The 19170-nt window shown below is 36.8% G+C and overlaps 1 protein-coding gene across 2 annotated transcripts in view; it reads left to right on the top strand.

Moving 5' to 3' along the window:
• The window catches only part of SLC25A21 (solute carrier family 25 member 21), a 450750-nt gene that overhangs the window by 168497 nt on the left and 263083 nt on the right, over positions 1–19170 (top strand). The window lies entirely within an intron of this gene.

The raw sequence follows: 19170 nt of genomic DNA, 5'->3' as shown, positions 1-19170 counted from the left end.
CAGTAAATGATTGGATCAGGAGACTTAGCTGAGGCTTGCTATAATAGGAGATTGCTTGCTAACTTAAAACTTCTGAATTAACCAGGACCCTCTTTAGGGGAATTTGCATGATCTCACATTAGTTGTACCTTGTTGTAACTAGTTGTTACTAATATGAAAAGGGAGAATATAAAATGTACCTTGTGGCATTGGTTTAGAATTGCAGATACTGGTGTGAACTCATGACTTTTTGTATATATACTGGGGGTGCCAAAAACATGTATACACATGACTTATATTCATCTTCTGTTATCAGTATATATTGAGTATTACAATTTTAATACAATTCTTTCCTTTCTTAAAATGTGTGTACATTTTTTGGCATCCTCTATAGATAGATATAGAAATAAATGTAAATGTAAAATTGTGTGTATATAAATATATGTATATGTATCTGCATGCATTGCTCTTCCACTTGAAAGTGTTGGAGATATCTCAGTCGTAAAGAGCACACCTAATACCTAGATCGTCCTTTCTAAATATTGTTCTCCATTAAAAAAAAAAGCTAGAGCTCCTTGGAGGAATGGCTTGATTTCAGGGTTGAGGCAGGGACAGTGTAAGATAAGCTTGGAATCTCTTATATCAAAAAGTAAGGCTATACTCATGATGGGGACATGGGAAAAGGATATATAAAATAGTTTGAAGGGTCTCTAATTGGCCAAATCTGGGACAATTTGAGCATGAAAATAATGATACTAATGGATTCTGTCATATTGAACAAAATAGGTATCCATGAATCTTCACTGATATAAATAATAAATAAATGGAGATAACAGAAAGTTCTTTTCTATAGTAGAATGCTGACTATTAAATATAGAAGAAATAATATATTTAGAAAATTATAGCAACAATTGTAGTAGTAATTCAGTCATGAAATAGCAATATATGCTAAAATTCAACATCGTGTGCCTTCCATGTTGCCCTGAAGTAACAGCATAATAGTTTTAAAATCTGTATCTTATCATGAAGAAGTATCATGAAAATCCAAATTGAGAAGCATTCTACAAAATCACTGACCTAAATTTTAAAAAATGATATCATGAAAATAAAAGAATGACCGAAAACTGTTTGAGATTGAAGGAGACCGAAGAGACATAAGAACTAAGTGCATTGTGTGATCCTTGATTGTATTCTTTACTATAAACTACATATTTGAGACATTTGGAGAAACTCTTGGGATCTCTGGGTAAGAGATATAAGAAAATTCTCTGTATTAATCTTGCAAGTCTTCTCAAGTTTGAATTTATTTCAAAAATAAAACTTCTTTTTTTAAATTAGTTTCATGTATACAAAGCAATGTAATAGACATTTACACCCCTCACAAAGTGATAGCCCACCCTTAACCTACTACCCCTCTGACATCTTATATAGCTATTACTACTGTGTTTTCCTGAAAATAAGACTGGGTCTTATATTAAGGTTTGCTCCAAAAGACACATTAGGGCTTATGTTCAGGGGATGTCATCCTGAAAAACACGCTAGGGCTTATTTTCTGGGTAGGTCTTACTTTCAGGGAAACATGGTATACCATTAATTATATTCCCTATGCTGTATTCCACATCACATGAATATATATATATATATATATATATATATATATATATATATATATATAATATTTAATTATGGCTCACATTTAATATTTTTCAACTTCAGCTGCAGGAGTATAGCGCAGTGGTCAGGCATCTGCATAGTCCATGAGGTAATCTCCTTGGTAAGTCCAGTACCCATCAGGCACCCCCCATAATCTTTACAACATTATTGATTATATTCCCCACATTGGAGGTACCTCAAAAAATTGAAAATGGAACTACTTTATGACCCAGCAATTCTACTCCTGAGTATCCATCAAAAGAAAGCCAAAACACTAATTCAAAATAACATATGCATTCCTATGTTTATTGCAGCACTATTCACAATAGCCAAGATATGGAAACCACCAAAATGCCCATTGATAGATGATTGCATAAAGAAGCTGTGGTACATTTATACAATGGAGTATTAAATGTCTATAAAAAAAGAATGAAACCTTACCATTTACAGCAACATGAATGGACCTAGAGAATATTATGCTAAGTGAAATAAGTCAGACTGAGAAGGACCATGTGATCTCACTTATATGTCGAATCTAAAGAACAGAATAAATGAACAAACAAGACAGAAATAGACTCAGAGATATAGGGGGAAAAAACCTGATGGTTGCTAGATGGGAGGGGTTGGGAATGGAGGAGTGGGGATATGAAAAATGAAACATTTAAAAAATTATCATACAATTTTTAAAAATCATTAAATAAGGAACAAGAGCCATTAAAACAAAAAAACAAGAAATCTAAACCTATGAAAGTTTTGGATATTTGAATCATAAGATAAAACTTTTAAATACTGTTATAACACTTGAAAAATAAAAAGTGCACAAGGAACAGGAGATTTTCAAAAAGCACTAGGCAGGTTAGAAAAAGAACTAAATTTAACTTATAAAATGAAAATAAAAGTTGATGATAAAAAGTCAGTGTACAGGCCAAATGGAAGACAAAAGAGTTAAAAATAATATTAGTGAACTGGAAAAAAGAGCAAAAGAAATGATCAGAATGTGGCTCAAAGTGATAAAGAGGATTAAAAATAGAATTAAGAAGTTAAGAGACATGGAGAATGCGATGCAGCGGTCCACAATACATCTAATAGAATGCCCAGATGGTACAGTAGGGAGAATAGGGGAGCAACAATATTAAAAAGAAATAGCTGATGTTTAAAATGGATGAAAAATATAACTCTACAAATAAAGGTAGCACCACCATACGCCACGCAGTAATTTTTAAAAAGTCTGTACATAGATATATCATAACAAACTACAGAACACCAAAGACAAAGAGAAGAACTTAAAAACAGCCAAAGAGAAAAGACAAATTATCTAAAAAGAAATGAAAGTTGGACGTGATCAGACTTCTAACCAGCAACAACGCAAGCCAGGAAACTGTGGAATAACATTTTTCCAATGTTGTCAACCTAGAATTTTGTAACCAGCAAAACTATGTTTTAATAATGAGCATTAAATAAAGACATTTTCACATAAAAAGATAGTTTATTTGTAGTAGTATTATGGACTGACTTGGGTTACTGCCAAAATCCATATATGGAAGCCCTAACCTCAGGACCTCAGATTATGAATGTATTTGGAAATAGGGCCTTTAATGAGGTAATTAAATTAAAATGAGGCCATTTTGGTGGGCCCTCATCCAAAATGTCTAGTGTCCTTATAGGAACAAAAGATTAAGACATACAAAGGGAGACACCAGGTGTGTGTGTATGCACAGAGAAAAGACCTTGTGAGGACAAAGCAGATACAGGGTGGCCATCTGCAAGCCAAAAAAATGGCTTCAAGAGAAATCAAATATGCCAGTACCTTGACCGTGGACTTCCAGCCTCCAGAACTGTGAGAAAATAAATTTCTGTTGTTCAAACCACCCAGTCTGGGGCATTTTGTTATGGCAACTCTAGCAAACTAATACAAGTAGGTCTTTATATTTACCAAAAGAACTTTAAGAAATACACTTTATACTTCAAGAAGGAAAATAACTGTATTAGGAATGTTTGAGAAGAATATTGTTCTTTGTTTCATGTACGAAGCACAACAGGGTGAAAATGAGGTTACTGTGTTGTAATTTTTGAGTAATATTAACTATTTTTTGTACATTGAGAGTTTGCTGCTTAAGGAGTGGTCACAATAAGAATGATACTGTGAGTAATACACAATGAATAATTTTAATTCTTAAATGAGTCACAAGGTCTGTGATGGTATATTTTATGACAATTTCCTCATGGCATACATTCTTTAAAAATGAGTTTAAAGGATTCTCAAATCAGTTCTAAAGCTCAATTTGGTGCTGAACACTTACTGTTGCCTGTACTACCACCACATAATGTTGATGGTAATAGACATTATTCACATTTTACAAGTACTTTCCAGACTATTTGACTATATAGTATCACTTCGATACTCCAAAAGATACAACATCATAGGGATGGGCCGTACAAAACCTGTTGTTTGCATGATACTACAAGACATTCAGTTCAGTGAAATTGCAAAGAGTAAAATCAGTTAATAAATCAGCCTGTTGGGTATTGAGTGGAGCAATTGTGAAAAAGTCAGTTCAATGTTTTACTGTTAGTTGTTTGTCATTGTCTAGGCCCAGCTTTAGTGAATAAATAAGATGTAAACGACAACATTTTCTTCTGTGATGGAGTTATTCTACAAGTTAGAAAAAAAATGTCATTGACCTCAGGGCTGCACTCTAGATTGCTACTATTAAGTGAAAACACTGGACTAGGTCCGGGATATACTCAGAGGATACGCTGTCCCTGCCCTCCAGAGTTTTAGAGGGGCTAATTATTTTTAAAGAAATTTTATTGTATAATTGTGAAAGTTAGCTTCCAGGTAGCAGATTAGGAATTTTTATTTCTTTTAATGTGAGTGTATGTGGGCTGGCTGAGTTTGCTGGATTTTACATCTGTAGATCTTTGCTCTGCACAGTATTCTTCTCTTTTTTGTACAAGTTAAAAATGAAGATGATAGAAGCGTATCTCATTTACACACAGAATTTCTTTACTTGGGTTTTGAGGACCTGGGTTTTTCTCCGTGTTCAATTATTTACTTAACCAGTTGAAAGATTGTTTATCTTTAGAGTGTGTAAGAAATTTTTTAAAAGTCGTACCTTCGCTGGTTGTTTAGATTACCTCACAGTTTTCTATATTAATTTTTACTGAGAATTTTGGCTGGCTTGTTTTCCAATATAGTAATATAGGCTCTGAGGGGAAAGACCCCATGTTCTACTTTGTTTGAGTGCCTTGAAGAACCAGGTTTTTTGGCAAATACTTGGGTTTGGCCAGTACCAACATCATGACATCTAACCTGTCACAGCATATTGTTGTCTTACGGTAAACTGTCTTTGAAAAACTGAGAGCATAGCAGTGACCATAGTAAGTTAACTAACAATGCAGTGATCCTAGTAAGGTGCCTGATTTATGGTCAATGAATGGCTTAGACACTGACATCATCCACACTTTGGGGAAAAGACAATCACTTCCTGTCTAGTTGAGAATAACTAAGTCTAACTAAGAAATCATGTACAATATGCAAAACTCAATCTTCCAAGCCAAATAATTGTAGTATTCTAGAGCATACTAAAAGTATGTGGTATTATATTTTATAATTTTATATTAGATTAGATTGTATACTCTACATTGAGACATGAGTATCATCATGAAATAAAATTTATGTGTATACGAGTTCTGACAATTAAGTTCGCAAAATTGTTGCACTGATATTCTAAATTTGTTTTCTATCAGAGGGATTATTCATTATGAACTTGTACCAACTGGACAAACAGTTAACCAAGTATACTATTTGGAAGCTCTGAAAAGGCTGCGTGAAAAAGTTAGAGGACCTGAACTTTTTGCCAACAGTTAATGGCTCTTGCATCATGACAATGCACCAGCTCACACAGCACTGTCTGTGAGGGAGTTTTTAGCCAGTAAACAAATAAATGTATTGGAACACCCTCCCTACTCACCTGATCTGGCCCCCAGTGACTTCTTTCTTTACCTGAAGATATAGGAAATATTTAAAGGAAGACATTTTGATGACATTCAAGACATCGAGGGTAATACGATGACAGCTCTGATGGCCATTCCAGAAAAAGAGTTCCAAAATTGCTTTGAAGGGTGGACTAGGTGCTGGCCTCGGTGCATAGCTTCCCAAGGGGAGTACTTCGGAGGTGACCATAGTGGTATTCAGCAAAGAGGTACATAGCATATTTTATAGGATGAGTTTGCGAACTTAATTGTCAGGCCTCACAGGTACAGATAAATATTATCCATCAAAATTACCATCTTAGGATTGTTGCAGCAGTTCTGTCATTGCTCAAAATAAATTTTGTTATACGCTTAGATCCACTTTGAGTCACAAAGCAAACAATTCATTACTAACATAAATAAGATACTTTATAATCATGTCTTGTTAAAAGTTTTTTATTTACTAATTTTTGTTTTATTTTTTATTTATTTATATTAGTTTCAGGTGTACAAAACAATGTAATAGTTAGACACTTATCATTTATATCCCTCACAAAGTGATGACTCGTCTCCCCCAATCTCCTACCCTTCTGACATCGCACACAGCCATTACATTTCCAATGTCCCTATTCCTAATGTTGTTCTCCACTTCTTGTGACTATATATATATATAAAATTATAGTTGACATTCATTATTATTCAGCTTCAGTTTCAGGTGTACAGTGCAGTGGTCAGGCATCTGATGCCTGAGACAAGTGTCCATTGGATACCCTACAAAATCTTTACAACATTATTGATTATAATCCCCAAACTGACTTTCATATCTTGTGACTTTTCATATCTTGTGTGGCCATCTTGTAGTTACCAATAGTGCTTTCTAATCCCCTCACCTTCTCCCTCATCCCCACTCCTCCTCCCATCTAGCAACACTCAGTTTTCCTCTATGTCTCTGAGACTGTTTCTGATTAGTTCGTTCATTTATTCTTTTCTTTAGATTCCACATATAAGTGAGATCATATGGTATTTGTCTTTGTCTGACTTATTTCACTTAGCATGATGTTCTCTAGGTCCTTCCATATTGTTGCAAATGGTAAGATTTCATTCTTCTTTATGGCTGCGTAGTACTCCATTGTATAAATGTACCATAGTTTCTTAATCCAGTCATCTACTGATGGGCATTTTGGTCATTTTCATGTCTTGGCTATTGTGTATAGTGCTGCAATAAACATTGGGGTACATAAATTTTTTCAAATTAGAGTTTTGCGTTTCTCTGGATGGATACCTAGGAGTGGAATTGCTGGGTCATACGGTAGTTCCATTTTCAGTTTTTTGAGATACCTCCATGCTGATTTCCATAGTGGCTGCACCAATCTGCAATCCCACCAACAGTGCACAAGGGTTCCCTTTTCTCCACATCCTCGCCAGTACTTGTTGTTTGTTGATTTATTGATGATAGCCATTTTGACTGGGGTGAGGTGGTATCTCATTGTGGTTTTTATTTGCATTTCTCTAATGATTAGTGAGGTTGAGCATTTTTTCATATGTCTGTTGGTCATCTGTATGTTCTTTTTAGAAAAATGTCTCTTCATGTCCTCTGCCCATTTTTTAATTGGGTTGTTTGTTTTTTTGGAGTTGAGTTGAGTGAGTTTTTTATAAATTTTGGATATTAACCCCTTATGGGATATGTCATTGATATCTTCTCCCATTCGGCAGGATCCATTTTTGTTTTATTGATGGTTTCCTTTTCTGTGGAAAAACTTTTTAGTTTGATGTAATCCCATATGTTTGTTGTTTTCTCTTAGTTCCCTTGCCCGAGGGGATATATCAGTAAAAATCTTACTTTGGGTAATGTCTGTAAACTTTCTTCCTATATTTTCTTCTAGGAATTTTATGGTTTCAGATGTTACATTTAATGCTTTAATCCATTTTGAATTTATTCTTGTATATGGTGTAAGGAGGTGGTCCAGCTTCATTTTTTTGCATGTGTCTGTCCAGGTTTCCCAGCATCATTTATTGAATAGACTGTCTTTCCCCCCCATAAATTCTTCTTCCATTGTCATAGATTAAATGACCATGTAGGCATGGATTTATTTCTGGGCTCTCTATTCTGTTCCATTAACCTATGTGTCTGTTTTTATGCCAGTACCATATTGTTTTGATTACTGTAGCCTTGTAATATAATTTGATGTCAGGTATCATGATAGCTCCCACTTTGTTCTTATTTCTCAAGATTTCCAAGGCTATCCGGGGTCTTTTATGGTTTCATATAAATTTTAGGATTGTATGTTCTATCTCTGTGAAAAATGTCCTTGGTAGTTTGATGGGAATTGCGTTGCATCTGTATATTGCCTTAGGCAGTATATAATCATGTCTTCATTTTAACCAAATGATATTAAACTTGATCATGTTATTTCCCATGTTTCCCTCCAAATGACATTTGCATATTTTAAAAATTCAAATAAATTCTCAAAAAAAAAAAAGTCTTTATGACCACTGAAGGGAGTATGGCAAACAAAAAGAAGGACAGGAAGGCAAAGGAAAAGAAAACGGAGAAGGAGAAGAAGAGGAATAGGGAAAGAGAGGGTCAGGAGAGAGGGAGAGGAGAAAGCTCCGAGGCATTATCCAAAAATTCCTTAAAGTGCTATGAAGAGAATGCTAATGATACGCATTTGTCTAAACGAGACCTAACTTTGAAGGAGACAAAATCCGCTTCAGTTTTGAATATTAAGTACTATCTTTATCTTTTAAGTAATATCTTCTCTCTCTGTTTGGGAATGATGTGTGTTGTAAACAGTAGGACCATATATGATGTTATATAATGATAGGATAAAACAAACTTTATTAGAAGACTCCACTTGCATTAGAACATGTAGAAGAAATGCATAACGTTGTAACATTTTCCTTAAAAGAGGAAAACAGCCCTTTTCTTTTCTTTTTTTCTTTCCTTTTCTTTTTTAAATTTTTATTTATTTTAAGTGTGTTTTTCCAGGACCCATCAGCTCCAAGTCAATTAGTTGTTTCAATCTAGTTGTGGAGGGCACAGCCCACACTGGCCCATGTAGGGATCAAACCAGCAACCTTGTTCGTTAAGAGCACCGTGCTCTAACCAACTGAGTGAGCTAACCAGCCGCCCCATCTTTTCTTTTTTTTAAATTAAAGTTTATTGGGGTGACAATGGTTAGTAAAGTTACATAAATTTCAGGTATACAATTCTGTAATACATCATCTATATTTCACATTGTGTGTTCACCACCCAGAGTCAGTTTCCAAAGGCTGTTTTGCTGTAAGAAAAGAGTAGTATCCACAACCATTCTGCTTCCCCAAGAGTTGGGACAAATTAGTGGAAGCTATTCCAGAGCTCAGGTCTCCATCAGTGCTAGTGTTTCCTTTTTAGGGAAAATCTATAGTATTTCTGGTGGTTTTATGATATAGCAGACATTTTCAGTAAGACCACCCCTGAAATTCTTTTTTCTTTTTAATTTACTTGTTAAAACACTTATGCATTTACTATGTGTCAGTGTGACTGCAAAGAAAATAAAACTTGAGTTCTCCCTCTCTCATCAATAAAAATATGACTCATTCATATCAGGAAAATGAAGTGTTTATTTAAAAATGAGCCAAATCTCCCCACTCTACCCCCCACCCCCTTGCCAAATTTCAAAACCAAAACTGTTGAGGACAGATTAGGCAATGGATCACTAGATCAGAAAAATAAATTAAAAAAGGATGGAACAAATAAATAAAGTTAGGGAAAAAAATTAGTACCTTGAAAGCAAACTCCTAAATATAAAACATGTAACATGTTTTAAGTGTAACATGTTTTAAAAGGAAATACAGGTCATGTAAACATTTTATCTTCCACGTGCACAAAGGGAAAACATGATGTTGAAAAATTCTGAATAACATTCACTCCTGAGTACATGTGTTCTGGCTGAGAAAATACCTAAGAGGCTGTAGTGATGGTTAGCTGGTGAGAAATGGGGCCCAAGGATGGCATTCAGCTGGGAGGCAGGAAGAGATGACTAGTGCTTTTCACACAAGGCTCTCAAAGTAAGAGTATGAATTTGCATAGGGTGGCAGGTGTGGCAACAAAGCAAGGGGAGCACGCCTGAGGTGCAAATCCTAAATGAAACTTGGTTCCTTCTGAGGCTGAGCCTCTGCTGTCCCACCTGGTGCCTAGTGAGTGACTCAGCATTTCCAAGAGCCCTAACTTGAATCGGCACGCTAGGGGTGAGGTCTTCCTGAAGCTTGGGGCACCAGGAGAGGTGACATACAAATCCTTTCACCATTTTCTGACCCCACATTGCAGGGGCACTTTGCATTTGAGTTTTTTTTCACATACAGGCCATGGCTTGTTCTTAAGGTACCGCTAATCATTTAATTTCCATGATGCCTAAAATAATGAGCTAAACAAAATCAAATAATATTGTAGGGAACAGCAGAGAGAAGTCTGAGAAATGAATGTGTAGCTATGAGCCTTGTGAAAATATTTGAAGTAGGTTAGGCTTTGCCCACTGAAATTACTCAGGTCCGTTGGGGACATTCTGACCACCCCTTGCCCAATGCTGATCTCACCTTTATGTGTTCTCATATGACATGTAAGGAGGGGGCCCCCACCACTTGTTGGGGACCTGCCCACAATTATTTCATGGTTTCCTCGCATGTTCCTGCTCTCCTATGCTGCGTGATTGGTGGTCTGCTATACACTGTGCAGATGTTCTCCTGTGCTATTTCATGATTATTTTTCAAGTGGCCTCTTAGTCAAGGGATGGCAGGTCAGCACATGGAAACATCTGCTCTTACCATTTTTCTAAGCAAACAGCAGATGGCATTGCTGCTGTCCTTTTGATCTGGAACAAAAATTCCCATGGCTGAGGTGTTGGTTTACATTGACGCAGCCTGGCAAGGGACTGCCTGAGGGTTTGCCTCCCCCAACAGTAGCACTGCTTACAGATGTTTTCTCTGCAACTCTCATTTTTTTAGTTTGTTTCTTCCTGTGACTCTACTTCTGCAGAATGTCTTGAACTTTGATTCTTCCTCATGTGACTGCTGTGTGATCACCTTACTGATATCAATCGTGGTCCCCAGGTTTCCTCCCATTTGTCACTTGTTGGGTTCTACTATTGTTGTCAAAGACGAGACTGTAGAATTGTCTGTCCGGGTCACCTCAGTATTTGGACACTTGATATGTATGTGCCATAGACTAAATAAGGTTATCTGGGAAATAGCTGAACTACTTTTTTCTAGGTGCTTCCTCAGGCAAACAAGACTATCTTAAAATTACATTTGAGTCTGTAAAACTTTAACGTATGTGTTCTTTTAAGTATGTGTTCTTTAATAGTTTGAACAACTGTTATCTTTACAAATAGTGCAAATATACAAAAGAAATTTCTTTTTCAACTTTGTTTTCTAGATGGAGTGTTAACGTGTTGAAAAAAGAACGTGTCTTCCTTACATTTTTGTCTTGATTTATATTGGACTTTCAATGTATGTTTCATTGTAATGAAACATTTAGTCAACTGTTGTACTTCCTTATTCTCTAGCACCTTTCTTTCTTTGGTAGGTGATTCTTCTCTGATATCATCGGTCAAGTTCTTTTTGTATGTCTTTATTTCTTCTGCCTAGTCTTGTATAGCCTGTCCAGAGTTCCAGGAAGCTTCAATTTCCTCATTTGCAAAATGGAGCTAATTAAAATGTTTTCCTCTTAGGATTGTTTTGAGGATTAAATGAGATAATATGTGCCTAGAACGTGCTTTTAAAATGGCAATCGTCATCATCATCTTTTTCACCATCATCATTCATTGCATCATTAGTAGGTCAAGGAGTCAGAGGACCCAGCTTGACCATTTCCTTGCTGAAATGTTGGGCACTATTATTATCTTTTCTTTTTCACCGTAGGTCCCATTTTGGTTGCCTTTGATTATCTGCTTGGTTTCTTGTTTATATATGCGTCTTCAAGCTTTGCATTTTTTTAATAGCCCTAGAGAACTATACTCAGATACAGTTCTTGAACTTTTTCTTTATTTCACTTGATTATATTAATAGCTTTTGGCTCAAAAATCCCCAGGTTCATACTTGTAACTTAAACATGGTTATCGTAATTATCACATTTCAAGATTTATTCTAATCTTTGCCTTTTGTTGTTGGCAAGAGAAAAACAAAATACAGCCATATTATTAAACTCTCCCAGAGAGACTGATATACATTGAAGCAAGCTGCAGAGAATCCCATGCCTTTCCTGTATTCCCAGGTGGCTCACTCTCTCCTCAGAGTTCCACCTCCTCTGAAATACACAGGCTGATGATACAAAATGGCAGGCATGCCTGCACACTGTATTGCTTCATGTGAATCAAACGGCCAAGCTACAGTAGCTCCATTCAATTTAAGTTTTATGCAGTCTGTTTATAGTCTTGCAAAATTGGACTTCAAATGGCCCAATTTTTTAGAGTATGTAATTTTTTATAGCAAAATGTTTGGAAGCTCAGAAAATAGAAGCTTTTGGAATAGTCAATAGCTGCCTGAGGTGATTAGAAAAAAAAAAAAAAGAAATAACACATTGCCTGCTGTTTTTTAAGGCAAGTTCTCAAATGCCGAAGAGTTGTCAAAATAAAGGTCTGTACACGCCACTCTTTCAGAATTATATTAGCAAATAAAAAGGGAGGAGAAGAGGGGATATTTAAGAGAAAGTGTGACTCATGTTTCTAACAAGAAAAGGCAGTCACCGACATTGTGTGGAAACAATACAGGAGCACGTCTGTTAACGTCTAAGTCATTCTAGAAGTTGGGATTACCAAGAGTCAGTAAAGTTTAAATACTGGTGATTAGTTTACGTAACACTGGAAAAACAAATCTCCTTCTATCTTTCAAACAAATATTTCTGGTGAGCCCATCCCAGTGTCCTTTTATTTTACTTCCACTCAACTCTTTTAGAGTTTGTCAAATCCTGATATTAATATGTTGTTCTCCCCATCTCCCCTGCCCCTGATATGTAGCCTCAGACACTGAAATGAATGGGGCTGTCCCAGAGGCTTGCCCAGTCTTAGCTAACTTTAGCACCACATTTGACTTTGTCCTTGAAAATTTTGATTTGAAAAATTTGATTTGCCACATTTCCTTCTCCTTCTGCCCCAGCCAAGCTCCCAATTTTCATCCTTTAAATGAATTCTCTTGTGCTGTTTCCTTTCCTGGTTTCTCCTGTGAGCTTTCAGTTCATTTCTCCCTTTATGTTGTTTCCTTTAATCTTTAAAACTTATTTTACAGTCCAACTGGATCCGTTTAACCACGTTATAATTTATAATACTTCAAGTTTAATTCTCCTAGTGAAAACCTTTTCTCTTATTAGTTATGCACTACGAGTATATTTTGAATTAGTAAATCGGTCAATTTTCAACTCTAGGAGATAGATTCCAAAATTGGCCTTGACCTCTCTCCTGAAGCCAAATCTGTCTTCCTCATTCCCTGCTGAACATTTGTACATCAGTGTCCCTCCAAGGCTGTAAGTTCATCATGTCACCATGTTTGGTAATGAAACCACTCAGTCATCCTAGCCTGCAAATTGGGCATTTTCTTCACCTTATGCCTCCTCTTCATATTCCAGATTCAACTGGTCATCACAGCCTAGTAAGTCAGCTTCCTGTTTCTCACGTCGATGTGCTCGGTGCCAGGATCACATCACTGCACTCATTCAGCCCCTCACTGCTCTTCTTCTCCTCTGTTGTTCCCTACTGTTAGCTCATCTCCCTGCCCTTACCATTACCCCCACCATGTGGACGGCCCTCAGCTTTCCTGCCCCCGCCAATTCCAATCCATCTTACAGCAGCCAGATTCTTCTTCCTAAAATGTATCTCTAACAGTTGTTTACTTCCGCCAAAAGTCTTTCAGTGCCTTTCTACTGCCTACTCCCTCCCTCTCCAGTCATTACCTGCCAGGATATTGGTCATTCCTCAAGGCCTGCTCAAAAACTACTTCTCCATAAAGCCATCCTTGATTCTGCTGCATTGCCTCCTGAGCCTGTAGGCCAGTCTTTACTTGTGCCTCTTTCCTACTCTGTCTACCTTTATCTCCTCTTATAGCTTATTATGCTTATTTCTTTTGGGGGAATAGAACTTAAGATCCATGAGGTGAGGACTGTTGCCTTAATTATTTTTATACTCTCCACGGTGCCCAGAGAATGCCTTGTACATGCTTGGTACTTGATAAATAGGTCTATACATCTATATATATATTATATATATATATATATAATATATATATAATATATATATAGCTATCATAATATTATACAATATATATAATAGATATATTGTGTATGTGTGTGTGTGTGTGTGTGTGTGTGTGTATATATATATATATACACACACACACACACACCATATTTCGCTATGTATGATGTGCTACCATGTATAATACACACCTATGCTTTTGGCTCAAACTTTCAGGGAAAAAAAATACTTTGTTTTAATTTTTTAATTAAAATTTTATTTGTTTGCATTTAGGTACTTGTTTTTTGTATTATAAAGGAATTTTAGCATTTATTTTTTAACATATGGCACAAGAAATTTTATGCAACAAATAATTATAAAACACAAGAACGGATACAAGGTACAAGAAATTTTATGTACTGGTAACAAATTTACAACATTTATGCACCATAGAAGGCCAAGAACTCTTCCTCGTTGCAAGTTTGTCGTAAGTTCAACAAAATTGATATCGTATTCTGGAGTGTTATTTTGCATATGGATATCGTTATTAATTTCTAGAGTTACACTTTTAACTCATAAGCATAAGTAAAAGAATTAAAAATATTTATATGGGTACAGAATTAGTACTACCCATGTATAATGTGTATCCTTATTTTTCCCTCACAAATTTGGGCAAAAAAGTACAAAGTGTGCATTATACACGGCAAAATGTGTGTGTGTGTGTGTGTGTGTGTGTGTGTGTGTGTATGTGTGTGTGTGGGTGTGGTGTGTGTGTATGGTGCCAAAAAAATACATACCTGTTTTAAGAAAGGAAAAAACTATTAAATTTTTAATGCTCAATATACACCAATAACAAAAGATGAATACAAGCCACGTTTGACTTCTGCAATTACAAGAGGTGCTCAAAGTGGTTACCATCAGTGTTCAGACACTTCTGATTACAGTGAACTACTGCTCATGCAACGTTGACCAAAGTGTCCACTTGTATACGTTTTTTGGCACCCCTGATTTATATATATATATATATAGATAGATAGATAGATAGATAGATATATACACACACATATATAGATAGATATATGTGTATATATATATATATATATCATGACATATATATTTAATTATTAATCTCCAATACCTCCATTTATTTATTTTTTTAACACAGTATTCACAGCCAGTGTTTCTTTACTTTTGCAATATTCCAAGACTCAAGACCTCCCTTTACCAACCAGGACTTGTACTTTGATGGAAAAAATGGGAAACAATCCCTCAAAGGCTTGTTATTGTCACTTCTGGATTAAGGTGGAAATGTTGAAGGAACCTGGAAAGTTCATTTCACTTTGTCTTGCCGAGTGAGCTTACATGTTTCTGTGAACTTTAAAAATCTTGAAGAGCTTTGTTTATATATTTATCCCCTCTGCTAAGAAGTCTTTGAGTCCCTATAAGCAGCATCTGATTGAATATGTTCAATGTATAAATGTTGAATGCCCAAATGAATATGTAAACATAGACTGTATAAATGTAAAGATGGAAATTGTAACATAATTTTTTTTTTTTAGGATCTCTTCAAAGAGTGAAAGATTAGTCATATACCTAACCTGTAGTAATATGTTATCTTTACTTTTAATTCAGTACTGGGATACCTACATGAAAATATTAGGATGAACCATACGAAACTGATGATGTTTGAGCATTTTCACAAAAACAGCAACTTCAACAAAAACCTGGTCAACATAGGCATGGAGTGGGATCAGTGTTGAATCTCTAGAACTTAATGTCAATGCTGTGATCTGTGTGCATTTGGTTTCTCCTTCGCCCTAAACTGGTTTGTTATTTTACTTTTGTCTCAGCCTGTGGAGATAGAGTGCCAGTTAGTAATGCTCTTGGTTTGTCATGACTGGTAATTACTGGCTTAATTCCCTGCTAGTTATTGGTTCCTATTAGTTCAAAATTAGTTGGGTTTATTATACTAGTAATTAAAATATAAAATTAATTGAATATTTCCTTTACTTTGAAGTTGGCCTAAAGGTATATACGTGCCATATCATGACCCTGACTCAGTAAGTTTCATGCTTGTTGGTGAATTATGCTCTTAGGCTCATCCATTCATTTATGATTTCATCAACACATGTTTCTTGAGCACCTACTCAGGGCATGCCGTCTCAGGCAACATAGGGTTTCTGACCTCAAGGAGAGATGCTGTGAAAAGTGCCTGGCCTACGATCTTTGCTCAACTGACAATCATTGTTAATCGTTGTGATGATGGGCATAATCCCGACTGATAGCTATGTTTTAATAATTTCTCTTTATTTAAAAAAAAATCATTGATGTATCATATTTTTCCTTCTGCCATTTTCATGACTAAGGAGAGTGAGAAGAATGCAAAGGAGACGGCTTCGTGAAGTAAATGCTCAACTGTATCAATTTTATAGGCATGTATTTGGACGTTTCGTCAAGGTAATCATAGGCCATGGAATCTGGAGCCTTGCCCCTCTTTCTGCTCTTCCCCTGTCCTAAGCTCTAAAGCATCTGAGAAGCATTTTACCTGCGAGAGCATGGTTCAAAACCTGGACCCCTAAAACCTTCCTGCTTGCTTCTGCCTCTATCCTCTGCTTGGGATGGAAGAACTGAAGTATAAAAAAGTGAGTGTCCACGGCTTCCTTGGGCCCTGTTGCTCAGCTCCTTTGGTGAGTGTGATTTCAAGCCCCCAAGTGTCAGGTAGATTTACTATGCCCCGGCCCATCATTTCACAAAAGTTCTCCATAGCCCACAGTGGAATAGACTGTAAGACAGGAGAGCAAGAGCTAATAAACCTAGTCCCACTCCTGGAAAAGCAACTCAGCCCACCGGCTCTAGAGTAGGAGGACCCTGAAACACCAACCTTGGGCATCAAAGGCCACATGTTTATTTGTTTGTTTGTTTGTTCAATTTGTGTTTGCTTTGTACATAATAATCATGTTTTCCAAAATTTAATTGGAGTTGTTATGAAAATTATTCAGAAGAAGAAAAAGCTAAAATTTCAGATATCCTTTCTTAATGTCCACACTGCTTTGTTCTGACACCATCCTTTGATTTTTATGTCTCTGCAATTTCATAATTCAAAAGAACTCAAGCCTGAATGAACTCTAAACACCTCTGTTCATATTAGTCTTATTAATTCTACTTTAGTGAGAAAACTTGACCCGTTGGTGGCATTATCATGGGAGTGGGCCGTATTTCACTGTGTTTTCTTTGCTATATGTACAGTAAAATACCAGACCCTAAAATAAAAATCCCTTGCTGAGCTTCTTCTCCCTGGGAAAGAGTACACTTTATGGCCAGATGGAATGGCACCATGTCTCCCTGTTGGGGTAGCAGAGAAAAGACAACATCACTGAACGCTTTCCATTCTCATTCGGTGCAGGCTCCTTAGTTTTGTCAGGTGCTGGAACTTGGACCCAACACTGAGCTGCAGCTCAGGAGACAAAACAGTTGGAAAACTTGGGGAAAGGCTCTAAGGGTCAGTGAAATTTACTGTGGGCAGCTGCTGCTTCAAAGCCACTGTCTGTGCAGAAGCCTATTAAGAAGTAGTAGGTTACGTTCCTGCTGTTTCCCCCAGCATGATGGATGATGCTCTGAAAAGAGAAAAGACTTCCTGTTCCATGGAGGTGGCTTTCCTCTAGGCTGCCTCGCCGCATTTCTCAGGCGCTCTCTGTTCCGTTTCTAACCATTGAATTCACTGCTCCACTACATTTAATAATAACCTGGGTTTGTCAGGAATGACTGACTGTGACTCACCAGTGACTCCTTGTCCATCAGCAGGACCTCCCACTCTCAGACGAGGGGCTTCGCTGTGCTCTTGGTGCAGAGAAGAAGGGCTGCAGGGAAAAGAATCAGGTTGCATATAGCGGAATAACAAGAGTGGCTTTAGAGTTTGCTTGACCCTTTTTTACTTTCAGAAACGTTTTCACTTTAACTCATGTTAAGAAATGATTCCTCCCTGGCTTTCTCTCAGGCCCTGTTACCTGCCAAGCTCGTTCCTCCTGCAGAGCTTTCGTACATGCCGTTCCCTCAGCTGTGCATGCTCTCTCCTCTTTGCTTTGCCTTCTTTACTGCAACTCATCTTTCCATTCTCAGTTTATGGAGAAGACTCTCAGGCTTCTTGCTTAGGTCAGTGCTCCCAACTTGAGGTGCTCATGAGACATTGTCCTTTCTTTCATATTGAGTTGCTGTCCTCCCCACCCCAACTTCAAGTTCCTCATGGACAGGGATAAAGGTTGTCAGCCCTCATCATTGTACCTTTAATGCCCTCTACCCAATGCATTTTTGCTTCTGCTGGTTACGGTTGACATTTAATTTTTATATAATTAATCTCTATATCATTGTTATTATATCCTTTGCATAGGCATCAATAAATACACAACATTCATAGTATGAAGTACATTTTAAGAGCAACGCCAAGTTGCTTACTTAGTAACAAGGATAGCAACCCTACCTTTTGTGTGTGAGAAAAGGTTGTTCATAATTAATGGGGAAAAAAAATCTCAGTATTTTCATATCAAATGAATATATATATTTTAAATCAATTTATCTCTTACTGACCCTATAAAACAATGGCTGCCAGTGTATTTTTAGGGCAGTCCTTTGCAGTTGTGGAGAGATGACTAAGATAGACAAGATCCCTTCCCTCCTGAGGCTCATCTTCTAAATAGGGAACATCAGATAAAGACCAGAGAAGAAAGGGTTCACTTGTGAGAATGTGGGAGAATCACACGAAAGAGAGGAACGTTTAATTCTCTCCCCTTCTAGAAGGTCCAATCTGTGGAATCATGAAAGATAAAATTGTAACTGGCCCACAGTGAGTGGGTCAATCCATAAATCTTGTGGTTTCATTCTAAAATTAACCCAGTATACAAAAGGAGGAATTACCAAGATTCCTTACAAGATTTGGGGGTGACAGCAGGTGCATTTTGTTGACTGTTGTGTTTAGCTGGAGCTAAGGAGTTAAGTATTTAGGGAAATAAAATTCACATGGAGGTTTTGCTTTGCTCTCTAATTTAGAGGTATTCCATTCCGTGTGAAATCCCATCAGGGGCCTCTGAAGGCAATGTCATGAAAAGAAAAACTCAACGGATAAAGGTCTGGTTGCCCCAGTCCTCCAACCAGAATGGCTCTGTGTTGAAACCTTTGTTTTAGAATTTTAGAATCTCATTAGAGGAAAGAGTTCTGCTGCCGTGACTTGCTAACTTTTACTTAAACTGTAGAGTCCAGGAATTTCCACACAGGGCAGATGACAGTGATTAATCAAATTGAACATCAGAGGAGGAGAATATGAGTGAACTGGGAGGTGTGAGTATAGTAGACAAGGAGAGAAGCAGTAACA

This window comes from Rhinolophus ferrumequinum, chromosome 6 (assembly GCF_004115265.2).
Source record: "Rhinolophus ferrumequinum isolate MPI-CBG mRhiFer1 chromosome 6, mRhiFer1_v1.p, whole genome shotgun sequence".
Taxonomy (NCBI): domain Eukaryota; kingdom Metazoa; phylum Chordata; class Mammalia; order Chiroptera; family Rhinolophidae; genus Rhinolophus; species Rhinolophus ferrumequinum.
Note: the sequence above shows the minus strand (reverse complement) of the source record. Positions and strands in the feature narration are given on the sequence as shown.